At 38.4% G+C, this 15,092-nt stretch overlaps 1 pseudogene; it reads left to right on the top strand.

Moving 5' to 3' along the window:
• Window positions 1-15,092, top strand: part of LOC107742138 (MAM and LDL-receptor class A domain-containing protein 1-like) — a 37,962-nt pseudogene that overhangs the window by 16,906 nt on the left and 5,964 nt on the right.

Genomic DNA, 15,092 nt, shown 5'->3' on the forward strand with positions numbered 1-15,092 from the left:
ACACACACACACACACACACACACACACACACATACATACACAAAATGTCTGTGAGAAAGAGGAGCACCTTTCAAAGCTCTCATCAGTTTGTGTGTGAAGGCAATCATGTTTCTGGATCTCCTCTAACTTGACAGACTGTGTTCATCCTTTTTAGAGGTGTCTATGTGTGTGTGAGATAATTAGCCCGTGGAGACTCATTTTCCCATTGTCCTCCCATTCAGCTTGCATCAATCAATCACAAGAAGCAGTTGAAGAGGAGGAGTTTTTGTGTGTACTTGTCAGCCTTGGTTAGATGTTTTTAAAATTGTAAATTACAATTAGGAACATACGCGTTTTTTGTTGTTGTTTTTATACTTTGTGTCATATGCTTAGTGAAATTATAGCTAATTTGTGTGTGACAGAATCAATTGTCTGATCCTAAAAGGTCAGACTCTTCCACTAATTCACCAGTCAGTCAAACACTGACAGGAGTCATTTACACATACATACAGAAACGAAAGAAGAATATCAGCCACCAAGACAAGCAAAATCAATCAATAAAAGAGAAACCTTTCAAGACTCTCTTCCAAAGAGACACTGTCATGGCAAACTATCTTAGCAGATTCGCTAGTTTAGCTGAAGTGTATTATTGGTACAGCTGTAGACAGAGTCTGGAATTTAGCTGGAATTAGTCTAAATATTTTTTGGATTGGAATATAGTATTACATTGACAGATGATCTAAATGATTGAAACCAGCAGAAATGCATAAATGTCTTACTGAGAAAGTTTAATTGATTAATTGAAGGCATGGATGTGTTCAAAGTTTGGTTCTGACTTGAAGCCATCTATGTTGGCTGTGCAGAAATAGACTAACTATTTGGGAATATTGTATCTAAAATGTAACTTAATCAGTATTAACTGTTGAATAAATAATATTAAACTAGTAATCGTACTGTTGGTCTAAACATCAGCACTGCTGTGATTGTGGTATATTTGCGTATAATGGCACTCTTGCTCCTGTGATATTATTGATGAAGTATTCTTTCTTTTTGTCTGATTTCCAAGATGGACTTTTATGTCCACATGTCTGGTGGCGGCATTGGCACTCTGAAAGTGTACATGTCTACAAACTCCAACCACTCACTCTTACTCAGCCTTACTGGTAATCAAGGCAACTACTGGAGAAGACAGGAACTGCCTGTCTCATCTACTGACAACTTCCGCATTATGTTTGAAGGCAAGGTGGGCCATAATACCAGAGTCCACATCTGCCTGGATGACGTCACATTCTCATCAGGCTGTATTCTTAGCAGCAGATTTGAGACAGACTCCACTACCCGGTTACTTCCAGGTACAGTTGTACTAATGGTGCCATAAATGCATGCAGTGCTATCAGTGTAAAGGTAACTATGTAACAATGCTTCACAAATGCATAATCAATCTATGAGCTTCACTATTGACAATGAACAACCTTTTTTTCCCCAGCATAATTGTTTTCCAATAGCATGTTCAGGATAATAAGGATAGAAAAAAGATTTGTAGGGAAACTGTAGAAAATTATCTATTCCTCGAAACAAGACATGAGTATACATTATATCTTGCAGGCAGAATTAATTGCTATGCATTAGAGTTCATAGATTTATAATGCTATAATGCTAATTATGACTTTTAAGTACATAATCAAATGTTATTATAATAAAGAATAAAGTAAAATATAAAATATCTGTTCAAAAACTTGGTTAGTAAGATTTATTTAAGAAATTAATAATTTCAGTCAGCAAAGATGCATTAAATTAATCAAAATTGATAGCAAACATTTATAATTTTATATTTTTTTCTGTTTCAATTAAATGCTGTTCATTTAAAGTTTTTATTTAAGAATCCTGAAAGAACACATCACACTGTTTCCACAAAAATATAATGCAGCAGAACTATTTTTTAACATTGATAATAATAAGAAATCAAATCAGCATATTGGAATGATTTCTGAAGGATCACTTGACACTGAAGAATGGAGTAATGGCTGCATGCTGAAAAGTCAGATTTGCATCACAGGAATAAATTACATTTGAAAACATCATCTGTTTTTATGCATTAAAATATTTATCTATGCGTGTGTTTTCGCAGGATCCTGTCCACAAGGTTCTCTACAGTGTAGCAATGGCAATTGCTACAAACGAGAGCAGAAATGTGACTTCACTGATGACTGTGGAGATGGAACTGATGAATTGGATTGTGGGACATCCTGCTCATTTGAACATGGCCACTGTGGTTGGAAAAGCAGCCTGGCAGACACCTTTAGTTGGGCTCATGGTGTCGGCTCCATTCATATGATCAGACCTCCTCATGATCACACACTTAAAAATGAAAGCGGTAAGACTATATGCAACTGCATATGTACAACAAAAATGCATGGATCTCACGTGGAGGCCTAACCTTCACACCCACATAAGAAGCATATTGTAAATAACGTGTCTGCACATTGACATGACATGACATGACCGATTGAAAGCAAACACTCCTGATCTGATACCCTTTTAAACTAGTGTAAGTATATTCACTCAAACATCATAACAACTAAACAACTTCATAAATAACAGAGCATTCATAATGGTAATTGCAGTACATCCTGCACCTGCTACTTAGATGTTTGAAATAAGATAATTTATTTATGTGGAGATGTTTGCTCATCATCTGAGGTTGTGGGAATGGGATGATACTTGAACTAACTACTGTATCAGTAATTCAGCAAGTGAATTTTTGTTGTTTAACATATGGCCCTTTAATTTATAAATTTCACAAGTTTGCCTGCCTATCCAGTCATAATGAATAATGATAAATGAACATGGTTTGCCGACCTCTGCTAAAACCCCTGATAATTGTAGGTTATTGGATAAAATGAGGAAGAATAGAAAAAGGAGGAGAGATGCCAGAAGAATAGTCACTGAGGTGGCTCAGTGACTGCTATATATGATAATATTTGACAGGACTGATCAGACTCCTCCCAGACTTGCTTTTAGAAATACCCTTTTTTTATATATACAGTGGGTACGGAAAGTATTCAGACCCCCTTAAATTTTTCACTCTTTGTTATATTGCAGCCATTTGCTAAAATCATTTAAGTTAATTTTTTTTCCTCATTAATGTACACACAGCACCCCATATTGACAGAAAAACACAGAATTGTACATTAATGAGGAAAAAAAATTAACTTAAATGATTTTAGCAAATGGCTGCAATATAACAAAGAGTGAAAAATTTAAGGGGGTCTGAATACTTTCCGTACCCACTGTATATAATACAATACACCCAGTCTGGTGGAATAAAAATGAAAATTTATCATGCAAGCTATGAAGTCTTGCCAGTCTTAGACATGGTTTTATGATTTCAAGGCCCGTCTCTTCAGCCTCCTTTATTGATTTGGTGCTCTGCTTCACTTTATCTCAGCAAGATATTTGTTATTAATAAAGTAGTTGTGAGCTTGAGTTTCTGTGTATTTCCTTTCATAAGCAAGGTTTTCTAGCATCAACAGAACTGTATGAGTCCCAAAATCCTGTGAAAGATACAGTAAGTGGGAAAGCCATGCTTGATGACAGTCAGAAGTTTTAGCAGAGACCTATCACCAATTGGCAGTCCTATATTTCTATTATTTCTGACTCAAATAGCATGCATGATTTCAGTTTAGCTTCATCCCTGTTTGAAATTTTCAGAATAACTAGACTTTAATTTGGTTGTATGCCAGAATAGGATTAGTGCATCCAAAATTATATATGTTACATAAAAAAAATAAAAAAAAATAAAACAATACTACATTACTAAACTTGTCTGTTTAGTGTACTGTTTTCAGTGAATATTTGAAATACTCATGCATGCATGCCTTTTAGACTGATAATGCCCACAAATCCTTGCTTTATTTTCCTAATCAATGGAAGAGGTGGAGTTTGCACTATACAACTTTCAGGAGTGCGGGCATGCAGATTTTTTTCAGTTCTTCTGAAAGTGACCCAGCCAAAGTTACAAAAGTGTGTGAAGTTTGTGGCATTAAATCTTGACTAATGCCGCCAGAATGTAGGTTTGAGCACCTCTACCACTGAGGAAGTATGTTCCATGATAAATTTTGTTGATGATATAAAAGGTATTACATGGGTATTATTAATGTCAGTCTCTCCCTACACAGGCCACTTTGTATATCTGGCAGCCACTCCTGTGGGATTGAAGGGTGATAAAGCTCACATGAGAAGTTCTGTGTGGAAGCAGTCTAGTGCCATATGTAAACTCACCTTCTGGTACTATATTTCTGAGAAAGCCACAGGAATCATCCAGCTCTTCGTTAAGGTACATGACTAGATCTTATATATCTTAAATGGAGCAAACATAAAGTGCCACTGGAATATATTGCTTAAATCAGGGAAAGTGTGGAGGTCTTTATAGCTCTGTTGAAATAAGCTGAAACTAGTGTTACTTGCTGAAACATGTTCTTACATGACTTTTCAGTGCTGTGTTATGCGTGTTTCTTAGCTGAGATAAACCATTTAGCACTTCAAGTTTGTGATATGAAACATACCTCAAGAGGGATTATGTGCAATAAAGTCTTCCTGTGAGAACGGGGGAGGAGCATTGGGAGGTGATAAATGTAGCCTAACTACAGAATTATGAAAAATGTTAAAGAAAGTGGGGAAAAAACATGTTTTGACTTAGTATGAAACAGAAATGTGATTGTTTTTTTTTTGCCTACTGTGACATATACCCAAATGAAACGGCTTCTTGAATGGGACAAAATGTAGGATGGGGCTTGATTTTGTCCAGTGGGCAGTGGTGGACGAAGTACACAAATCAAGTACTTGAGTAAAAGTACAGATACGTATAATAAAATATTACTCCAGTAAAAGTAAAAGTACTCCTTTTTCAATTTTACTGGAGTGAAAGTACAAAAGTACTCGATTCAGTGGGAATTGATTGGATCATTGGATTGTTGGCATTTTCTGTTTGCTGTAATGATTTTTGATTTAAGATTATTAGGGCTCATACATTTTTAAAAATATAAATATAATATATGTATAATAAACATGTATAAATGAATTAGCAAAAGCTATATGTATTTTGCCTTTTCTGCATATGTGATGGATAGACAGAAAATGAGCTGAGGGAAGTGTGGACAGAGCGGCAGATGCAAAGGGAATGGAGAAGAGCGGAGGTATCTCTGAAGAGCCTGAGGAACTTTATTCTCATATTTGAAGCCGTTCGAACACAAGACGTGAGTGGTGGTTCATTGACTGTGCTCCACGTAAGTCTTCTTTTTTTTTCATTCAGGCCAATTGATTTCCATTCTTATTGTTAATATAGCTTTAAACAAGCTTAAATTTGATATCTGACTAGCTAAACTGATGTTAGCATAAATGTCAATGTAAGATTGAGACGTGCTCTACGAACAAGTGAAAGCTGCAGGAGAGTTTGACTAGTAGAGCAGTGATGCTCAGAGGGAAGCAACAATGCCTCCAGTTCTCATCTCCACATTTATTTCCCATGAGTCTCTTTTGCTTAACGTTCATGCATAAGCTTGACCAGCTCAGGGCTCTGAGGGTTGTGCTCAGCAGTGCCTGATGGAAAGCAGTACCACCATCTAATTGGATGAGAATTGATTTGCTAATTTTGAAAAGCCATCGGGGAACAAAATGAAAGTCAGAATAAGTTCCTCTTTTGGTTCCCTGACTTGACATGGAAAATGTCAGATTTAAAGATTTAATTTAAAACAGATAGTAATTGCATACTGGCACTTCTAAATCACAGTAATTACACAAGCTTTTGGATCATTCAGTGAGACTATGTGTGTAAAGCAGAGATATGAAACAATATGTGATCAAAGCTTAATTCATTGGATTTTTTTAAGTAAATGCAATGGTTTTTATTAGAAATTAACATTCGTGACTTTATCACAGTGTTTCTCAACCCTGGTCCTGGGCGCCCCCCCCCCAACACTGCACATTTTGTATGTCTCCCTTATCTGACACCCATTTCAGGTCCTGGAGTACTCCTGTGTGCTTCCTCAACAGCATGACGTGTCACATGACACATATATTTTAGGTGTAGGGACATGACCCTTTTTGGTTTTGAAATGTACAGCAAGTTTCACCACACCCAATAAATAATTCAACTAAACTACAGTTACTCACAGCTGTCTGTAATATAATAGGCTGTATAACTTGGATCAGTGCTACAGTGTAAATAAATTAGCTCTATCAAACCGTGAAGAGAAGCAGAGCAATGAAATCCATTTTTTACAACCAATTTCTTTGAGGGAATATGTGCTTTGGAAGGAATTTCTATTCCTAAATTCCTAGACTTTTCACCCCCATGGCATTATAACTCGAAATTTCTGAGAATTAAACAGGACATATTTCAGCCTGAATGATCTTAATTTGCTGTCATGTTACATTCAATGAATTTGAAGCTATTCATACTAAAAAGCTCTGAATGGATGGTTTTATTGCTATTTTGAGCAATGATTTTGAATATGATCATACGTCACACATCATTTGGATTTCACATCTTTTCATTGTTAGATGATCATTTTTGTTATTAGGTTACCTTTTATTTTAATTTTTTTTTATTATTCTGTTTCAGATCAGTGAGACTGAAAGAGTTTCCTTGTATTTCAGGAGCTGTGCATCCTGGATCCTGCCCTGCTGTTACAGATTTTGTGTGTAATAATGGAGACTGTATAGAGTATCATTTGGAGTGTGATGGTAAAGCTGACTGTTCTGATGAGTCTGATGAGATGGACTGCAGTAAGTAAATCTGCACTAAACTTGACTATGAAATTCTTGACTATTAATACAATATAGATACAATGTAAATACAAAATAGATATTAATACAATATCTATGGAGTTAATATCTCATCTGTTCATGTGGTCTTTTAGTGAATGTTCCAGGAGCTTGTAATTTTGATATGCCCAGCGACCATTGGCAGGAGACCTGTCAGCTGTCTCAGGATCCTCATGATGACTTTGATTGGGAGATAGGCTATGGCAGAATGCTTAATGGGACAGGACCATCAGCTGACCACAGCCCCGGTTAGTAAAACCTAAACTTCACAATGACCTTGAATCACCTGGGTAATACAAATTTGAATATTAAACACACACATATAATCACTAAAAAGTAACATAATGAAATCTTTAGTTTGCTTTAAGTAATTAGAGAATGTGCATTGCTAAGTGCTAAAAGCTAAATATTAAGTTTATCATGTCATAATGAGTGTGTCTTTCTGACTGCCTGAGATTTGAGAGTCCCTTTGGATCACACAGATTGTATTGCCTGGACAGTGACTCTTCTTACCTCCCTTTAACAGTGAAACAGATATCTTGATAATACCAGATTCTGAATCCAGACAACCACATATGAATCTAAGTCCAAGCCCTTCTACTTTATGTAAATATCTGAGGACAAAATAGCAATTTTGTACAAGTTTCCCATGAATATGGGATGCAGTTTCTCTAAAATTGAAGCCAGCCATCTGAATCATCTAATGATTTGTTGCATGATTTAAAAACCTCAGAAAGCTTGAAGGTTGAAGCTCAGAAAAATCCATCACCAAAAGCCATTTTCCAGTTTCTTCATCAATGGGTTTAATTAAGATCTGGATTTCTGCCCCTCATGTACTCATGTCCCGTTCTGCTGAAAGATCAGTGTCTCTCAGTGAAATGGTTAAGTGTACATTATTTTAATTGTGAAAATGAGTCTGCCCTCTAAAAGGTGATCGATTTACTGAACCTACTATTGATTTTTCAAGCCAAACAAAGAGTCAAGGAAATTGCTGCACGTGTCTTTTTGAGTGAAGTGGTGGAGGAGTCATGCAGTGAAATCTAATAATGTTTGTTGTTACAAGCTCTATAATACTATAATAATATAATCTCATTTTTGACATGTTTCTAATATTTGTAGGGTGTAGTGGTGTAAAAGTATTGAAGTCTATGCAAAATGAAAATTCACCCAATCTGTTTTGTTAATGCATGTCATAGATTTTATGTTATAGTTTTTTTATGCTTGTGAAAGATTAAATTTTTTTAACTCCTGGGTAATTTTTTATGTAAAAACGCAACATGCTAATGTGTTTTTCTCAAATTCATTTACATATTATAACTGATTTAGCAGTCAATATTTTATGCAGTGAAGATGACATTTGGATTACTCTTTCAGATGGAGGAGGGGGCTACCTGTATGTGAACTCCAGTGCGCAGACAGAAGGAGATATCGCCAGATTAATAAGCCAGCTGGAGTTTCCTGCGAGTGTCGGTATATGTCATCTGCGCTTTTGGTTCCACATGTACGGCTCACATCACATGGGTACACTGAATGTGAGATAATAATGCACTTTAATACAAATCAATTTTGAAATACACACAACATCTATTACATAAGTTCTAACCATACCATTCAAAAGTTTAGCGTATGTATTTTTTTCATGTTTTTGGAAAGTCTCTTATGCTTACCAAGGCTACACTTATTTAATCAAAATACAGTAAAACTGTAATATTGTGAAATATTATTTCAATTTACAGTAGCTGTTTTTTTATTTTAATACTGTATATTTCCATCACACCTGTGATGGAAAAGCTGAATTTCCAGTCTTCAGCGTCACACGACCTTTCAGAAATCATTCTAATATGCATATTTGGTGCTTAAGAAGCATTTTTAAAATATAATTATCAGTGTTAAAAACAGTTGTGCAGCTTTATTCATTTATTTTAATTTGTGTGAAAAGCGAGACAACTAGGTGGTTCAAGAGAACAGCATTTTTTGGAAATATACATTTATTGTAACATTATAAAAAAAATTAACTGCGGTGTATATTAACTTCTTATCTTTGCATTATGTGACAGTATTTTACTCGCAAAAATGAGCATATTGGAGCACTGCAGTCTGCTAGATATCAGTCATAAAGAAAATATGAGTAATAATATGAGCAATATGAGTAATAAAAAATAAGTGTTCAAGTTTTGCAGCCAACTGTGCAAGAGTTCAGTGAAATTTCTTCCACTGCCTTTATTTTATATTGAGAACACTGAGCTTTAAAGGGGACATCGGATTCCCATTTTCCACAAGCTTGTATGATTCTTTAGAATCTTCATGAAATGTCTGTAACATACTTTGGTTAAAATTCCTCAATGGTCACGTAAAACAACACCCTTTTTACCTTGTCAAAAACAACTCTGTTCACAGCGACCCGTTTCGGTGCATGTCTCTTTATGTTAAATGATAATGAGCTACTGCTCACCCTACCTCTCTCTTCCATTTTTTGTGCATTCTGTGATGCGTTACAATCAAAAACAAAACTAATCCACTCGTCCTCAGTGGCTCTGATGTCAGGAGAAAATGAAGACTCTTATGTTCACTTTTACATCCAGCTACAAAACACCTGCATTGCTTACTAGACATTGTTGTCACTACAGCTGCATGAGCGCAGAGAAAATGGGGATTTAAAAAAAAAGAAGTAGTGAAATAATTTTTTATCATTATAGGGTGGTTGTGTCCACACACTGCTAAGACATATTTATATGCAAACACCATGTAAAAGGGAATTTTGCATCCAATGTCCTCTTTAAAAAAGCTGCAAAATGAATTCTGGGTACTATATTACAGGTGTATACCGTGGGCCGCAGTGGAACACCCCTGCTAATGTGGGCAACATGCGGAAACCATGGAGACAACTGGCATTATGCTAATGTGATCTTATCAAATGCATCACCCTTCAGAGTGATCGTTCAGGCAGAAGTGGGAGCAGACCAGTGGACTGACATTGCTGTGGATGACATCTCTTTCTCTAGACAATGTCTTGTTGGAGGTACAGAATCACTGATTGCTTCCGATTCATTTCTCTTCCTGAATTGAAACTGGGTTTACCATTTTGTTTCTGTGTATGTGCAGGTCCAGTGACACCCATCCCACAAACATGCCACAAGGAGCACTTCCAGTGTTTGTATCTGTTTGAGTGTATGCCACTGAGTTGGCACTGTGATGGTGAGGAGGACTGTCTGGACAGCTCAGATGAGGAGATGTGTGCGAGTGTGGTACCTGGCACTATGCCTCCTCAATGGTCACGTAAAACAACACCCTTTTTACCTTGTCAAAAACAACTCTGTTCACAGCGACCCGTTTCGGTGCATGTCTCTTTATGTTAAATGATAATGAGCTACTGCTCACCCTACCTCTCTCTTCCATTTTTTGTGCATTCTGTGATGCGTTACAATCAAAAACAAAACTAATCCACTCGTCCTCAGTGGCTCTGATGTCAGGAGAAAATGAAGACTCTTATGTTCACTTTTACATCCAGCTACAAAACACCTGCATTGCTTACTAGACATTGTTGTCACTACAGCTGCATGAGCGCAGAGAAAATGGGGATTTTAAAAAAAAGAAGTAGTGAAATAATTTTTTATCATTATAGGGTGGTTGTGTCCACACACTGCTAAGACATATTTATATGCAAACACCATGTAAAAGGGAATTTTGCATCCAATGTCCTCTTTAAAAAAGCTGCAAAATGAATTCTGGGTACTATATTACAGGTGTATACCGTGGGCCGCAGTGGAACACCCCTGCTAATGTGGGCAACATGCGGAAACCATGGAGACAACTGGCATTATGCTAATGTGATCTTATCAAATGCATCACCCTTCAGAGTGATCGTTCAGGCAGAAGTGGGAGCAGACCAGTGGACTGACATTGCTGTGGATGACATCTCTTTCTCTAGACAATGTCTTGTTGGAGGTACAGAATCACTGATTGCTTCCGATTCATTTCTCTTCCTGAATTGAAACTGGGTTTACCATTTTGTTTCTGTGTATGTGCAGGTCCAGTGACACCCATCCCACAAACATGCCACAAGGAGCACTTCCAGTGTTTGTATCTGTTTGAGTGTATGCCACTGAGTTGGCACTGTGATGGTGAGGAGGACTGTCTGGACAGCTCAGATGAGGAGATGTGTGCGAGTGTGGTACCTGGCACTATGCCTCCTCAAACAGGGTGTGAGACGGGAGAATACCGCTGCATGAACAACAGCTGTATTCCAGCGCTGCTGCTCTGCGATACAGTTTTAGACTGCCCAGATGGAGAAGACGAATATGAATGCCGTAAGACCCAAGCACAAATCTGTTTAATATACATTGTAGTACATCATAGCTGTAAAACAAACAGATGAAATTCTCTGTCTCTGTCTCTGCAGCTGTTAAGATATGTGATGATGGAGAACTAGTGTGTGAGGCGACAGCAGACTGTGTAGTGTATCAGAGTCGATGTGACAATATTGTTGACTGCCCACCTTTTGACTCTGATGAGTCCAGCTGCTATGGTAAAATGAACACATTCATTCATCTCACTTTCTTATTTAAAGGGGTCATATCATTCTTGTATTTTTTGTTTATTATTTAATTACTGTTTATTATATTCATTTTCTGTACTCAGTTACTCTCTCCCCTAAAAATGTTGGTGATTGTGTGTTTGCAAGTGTTTAAATGTATTAATCTGGCTGTATCAGAAAGTTGTGGAAAATTTAAAGATCAAGGACAAGTTTAAAGGGATAGTTTGCCCAAAAATGAAAATTACCCCATGATTTACTCACCCTCAAGCCATCCAAGGTATATATGAGTTTCTTCTGGAATGCCACTCTCTCGTGACAGACACCTTTTAACTTGTATCTCCCTTTCTTATATAACTTAATAGTTTTTTTAACAGCTGATAATTTGACCTGCAAGTGAAATTAATAATTTGTATTAACAATTTAATGCTTGGCAACAAATACAAACAACCAATCGTGGTAAGTATACACTACCATTCAAATGTATGGGGTGAACATTACAGTAAAAACGGTAATGTCATGAAATATTACAACTTAAAATACAACTAAATAAATTGTAATTTATTTTAAATAATAATTTATTTCTGTAATATGCTGATCTTGTGCTCAAGATTTCTTATTATCAATGTTAAAAAAAACAGTTGTGCTTTACTGTCACTTTTGATCAATTTAATGTGTCAATTGTTGGAAAAAATAAAGGACAAAAATCATAATGACTGTTCATCAGACAATGTGAGAGAGGATGAGAAGAAAGGAATAGACAAAGACAAGATCAGTTTGTACTTCTCTGACTTAATTCCCTAAATTAAAGTTTAAATTTATAGCTTAAAAATTGATGAACAACATAAAGCACGTCAAATTAAAGTGACTTTTTTGGAGTTACATAATATATTACTTAACATTACGTGGGTGCTTTCTTCAGGGAACAATCCCTGCAATCTTCAGATTAAAGGAGCTGTGGCCCAGGAGTACTTTAGGGGTGAAGTGCCTCGGTCAAGGACACATCATTAATGGAGACTCTCTTGTTAAGGGTTGCCCCTGACTGAGTTGGAACCTGCACCCTTTAGCTGCAAGCCCATAACTTTAACCACTACGAAAGTAGCGCTTAATCTATGTTAATTAATGGTGTGAAATGAGGTCCTTATCGCATTTTATCATTCAGTTATTATGATGATGTTACCATAAGTCATTATTATATGTGGATGTGCTTTATTTTTCAGAGTGTCCCATTGGGTACTGTCTCAATGGAGGGAGGTGTGCAGTAAAGGAAAACGGACCAGTGTGCATGTGAGTTTCTCAAGCACAATAGTACACACAAAATATTAATAATCAAATACTGACTCTTTTTAAAATAGAGTATTCATCTGTATAACAGAAGCCATCCATTTAAAGCAACTAGTTAAAGAGGCTTTATCTTACTGTTCACTTCTCTTGTACTCATGTCTATTAACATAATATTGTAATGTATTATAGCTGCTAATACAGATTAATGCACAGTATATGTTTGTTATTATGGAGGACAAATATATTATGATTTTTGTTTGGATACAGAAGGTGTTTGTTAAAAGTCTTAACTAAAAGTCTGACCTAAAACCTCCTTTCAGTTTTACCTGGGTAAAAAAATCCCCACCTTCACCTGTCGGTCATGGTCAGGCAGGTGACAAGACCCTGTTGGAGATCTTTGCATTGAATTATTCATGCTATCCTACAGTGCCAACCAAATATCACATTGAAATGTGAGCGAGTTATACAAAGAGTATCAATACCCTGACTCTCAGTTAAAGCACGTACTTTTCAGCAGACTGCCAAAGCAGGCTTTCTGTAATTACTGTTCTGGTTGTGCCAAGAAACACAATCTTTCTCTGTTTGAATTAACCCCCCCAAACCCTCAAATATTTTCTCTCTCCTTGTCTTTCTCTTTGAAATGGTGTATGTCATTGCTAATAAATTACGAGAATTACATAAAGGGGTCTTATGATGCTACATGCACTTTTGCAAGTTGTTTGAACTGAAATGTGTGTTGGCAGTGTGTGTACACAACCACCCTAAAATGATAAAAATCCACCCAGTGTTTTTTTTTTATCTGCTCAAATGTTTACCCCTTTCTCAAATCGAGCCGAACTCAGATGCCTGTCTGTGTGGCGTCACAAAAACAGGCCCCTCCCACGATAGTTTGATTGACAGTAGCGTTTCAGCACAGACTGGACTGGTGTCTTACCTTAGACCCGGCCTGAGTGGAGATATATACTATTGCCTGAGTGAGCTGTCATCAGTCCGCCATTGTTTCACCGTCGGAGCACATGTAGACAAGAATGACTCCTAAGCGATTGAGGTGTTCTGTTGTTGGATGTAATAATGAACATAGCAGTCGTCATTTACTCCCGACATCTGAGCCGCTGAAGACGCGGTGGATTATGTTTGTTTCTGAAGGGAATGCACCCCCGATCCACATAAATGCGTCTATGTTCGCACGAATCATTCGTGATCCAGCTTCGTGCTCTAAAAAAGAGCTGTTTTTGACAGGGTAAAAAAGGTGTTCCCTTTCGATACTTCACTCGTACTGCGTCTGCTTAATATGGGAAAAAGCCTTTTTTCTCCTGAACTGAAGCCTTTTTTCATTCACGCAGTGAAAGACCTCTCAGCACGGCTGACCTGCATCTCCGCCGCTCCAGCGACGCAGCAGTTCCGGTCCGGTTCCCCTGCTGCCATCCGGCGACTCACAAAAGAGCTTCTAAAAGAGCATCGGTGTTGTTGCAAATGTCGCGCCATTACTGCGGTTCATGCGGGTCTCTCCTGCACGCCGATGACGGCCACACGGAGTGCGTTTCCTGCTTGGGGAAATCCCACGCGCCAAAATCCTCACATCCTCCGAGTCTGGCCTGGACCCCGCTACCCTCAGGGATCTGAGGAGCGTGACTGACCTGGCTCTACGCTCCACCAAGACCACCGCCCAGGTGATTGGGAGATCGATGGCCAGCCTTGTGGTGCTCGAGCGCCATTTATTGTTGATGCTGACGGAGATAAAGGGCGCGGATAAAATCCCCTTCCTCGACGCTCCTGTCTCCCCCAAAGGTCTTTTCGGCCCGGCAGTCAAAGGATTCGCTGAACGCTTCACGGAGGCACAGAAATCGTCCCAGGCTATGCGACATTTCCTGCCTAAGCGCTCCAGCTCCGCTGCTGCCTCAGCTCGCCCTAAGTCTGCACCGACTCAGCAGCCTGCGAAGCCAGCACCTGCCGCCCCCGCTGTTCAGCCCGCTAAAGCGCAGCAGACGCGGGGACACTCTCGCTCGGCCAGACGCTACCCTCTTCCTAAGCACCAGGGACCCCTCAGTGATCTACGAGACAGGAAGAGGATGGGGTCAGATCTCGCCACGGCCGGACAGTCCCTCAAACAGCCTCTCTTACACCTCTTGATACCCCGTTCAGCTCCGGGTACAGAGGGAAATGTGTTTTGTGCAAACAACGGGTCCGTTCATGCACCCAAGCACTCAACCGCTGTGATAGCGGAAAAAATAATAAAACACAAACATTTTCAAAAAGAGAGCAAACTTCCTCTTCCATCACTCGTGAGTGTTCTGCCCCCGTGCGGCCAGTCACCCGAGTTAATTCAACCCCTCGCCACGTGGGCCGAGGCCTGGCAGGCCATCCTCAGAGTGTCGATTTGGGTTATGGGGATAATAAAGCGAATATTCACTCCAATTCGATCGAAGACCCCCACGCTTCAGCGGCGTGGTCCCCACCTCAGTGCAGAGCAAG

This window comes from Sinocyclocheilus rhinocerous, unplaced genomic scaffold, assembly GCF_001515625.1.
Source record: "Sinocyclocheilus rhinocerous isolate Xijiao unplaced genomic scaffold, SAMN03320098_v1.1 scaffold256, whole genome shotgun sequence".
Lineage (NCBI taxonomy): Eukaryota > Metazoa > Chordata > Actinopteri > Cypriniformes > Cyprinidae > Sinocyclocheilus > Sinocyclocheilus rhinocerous.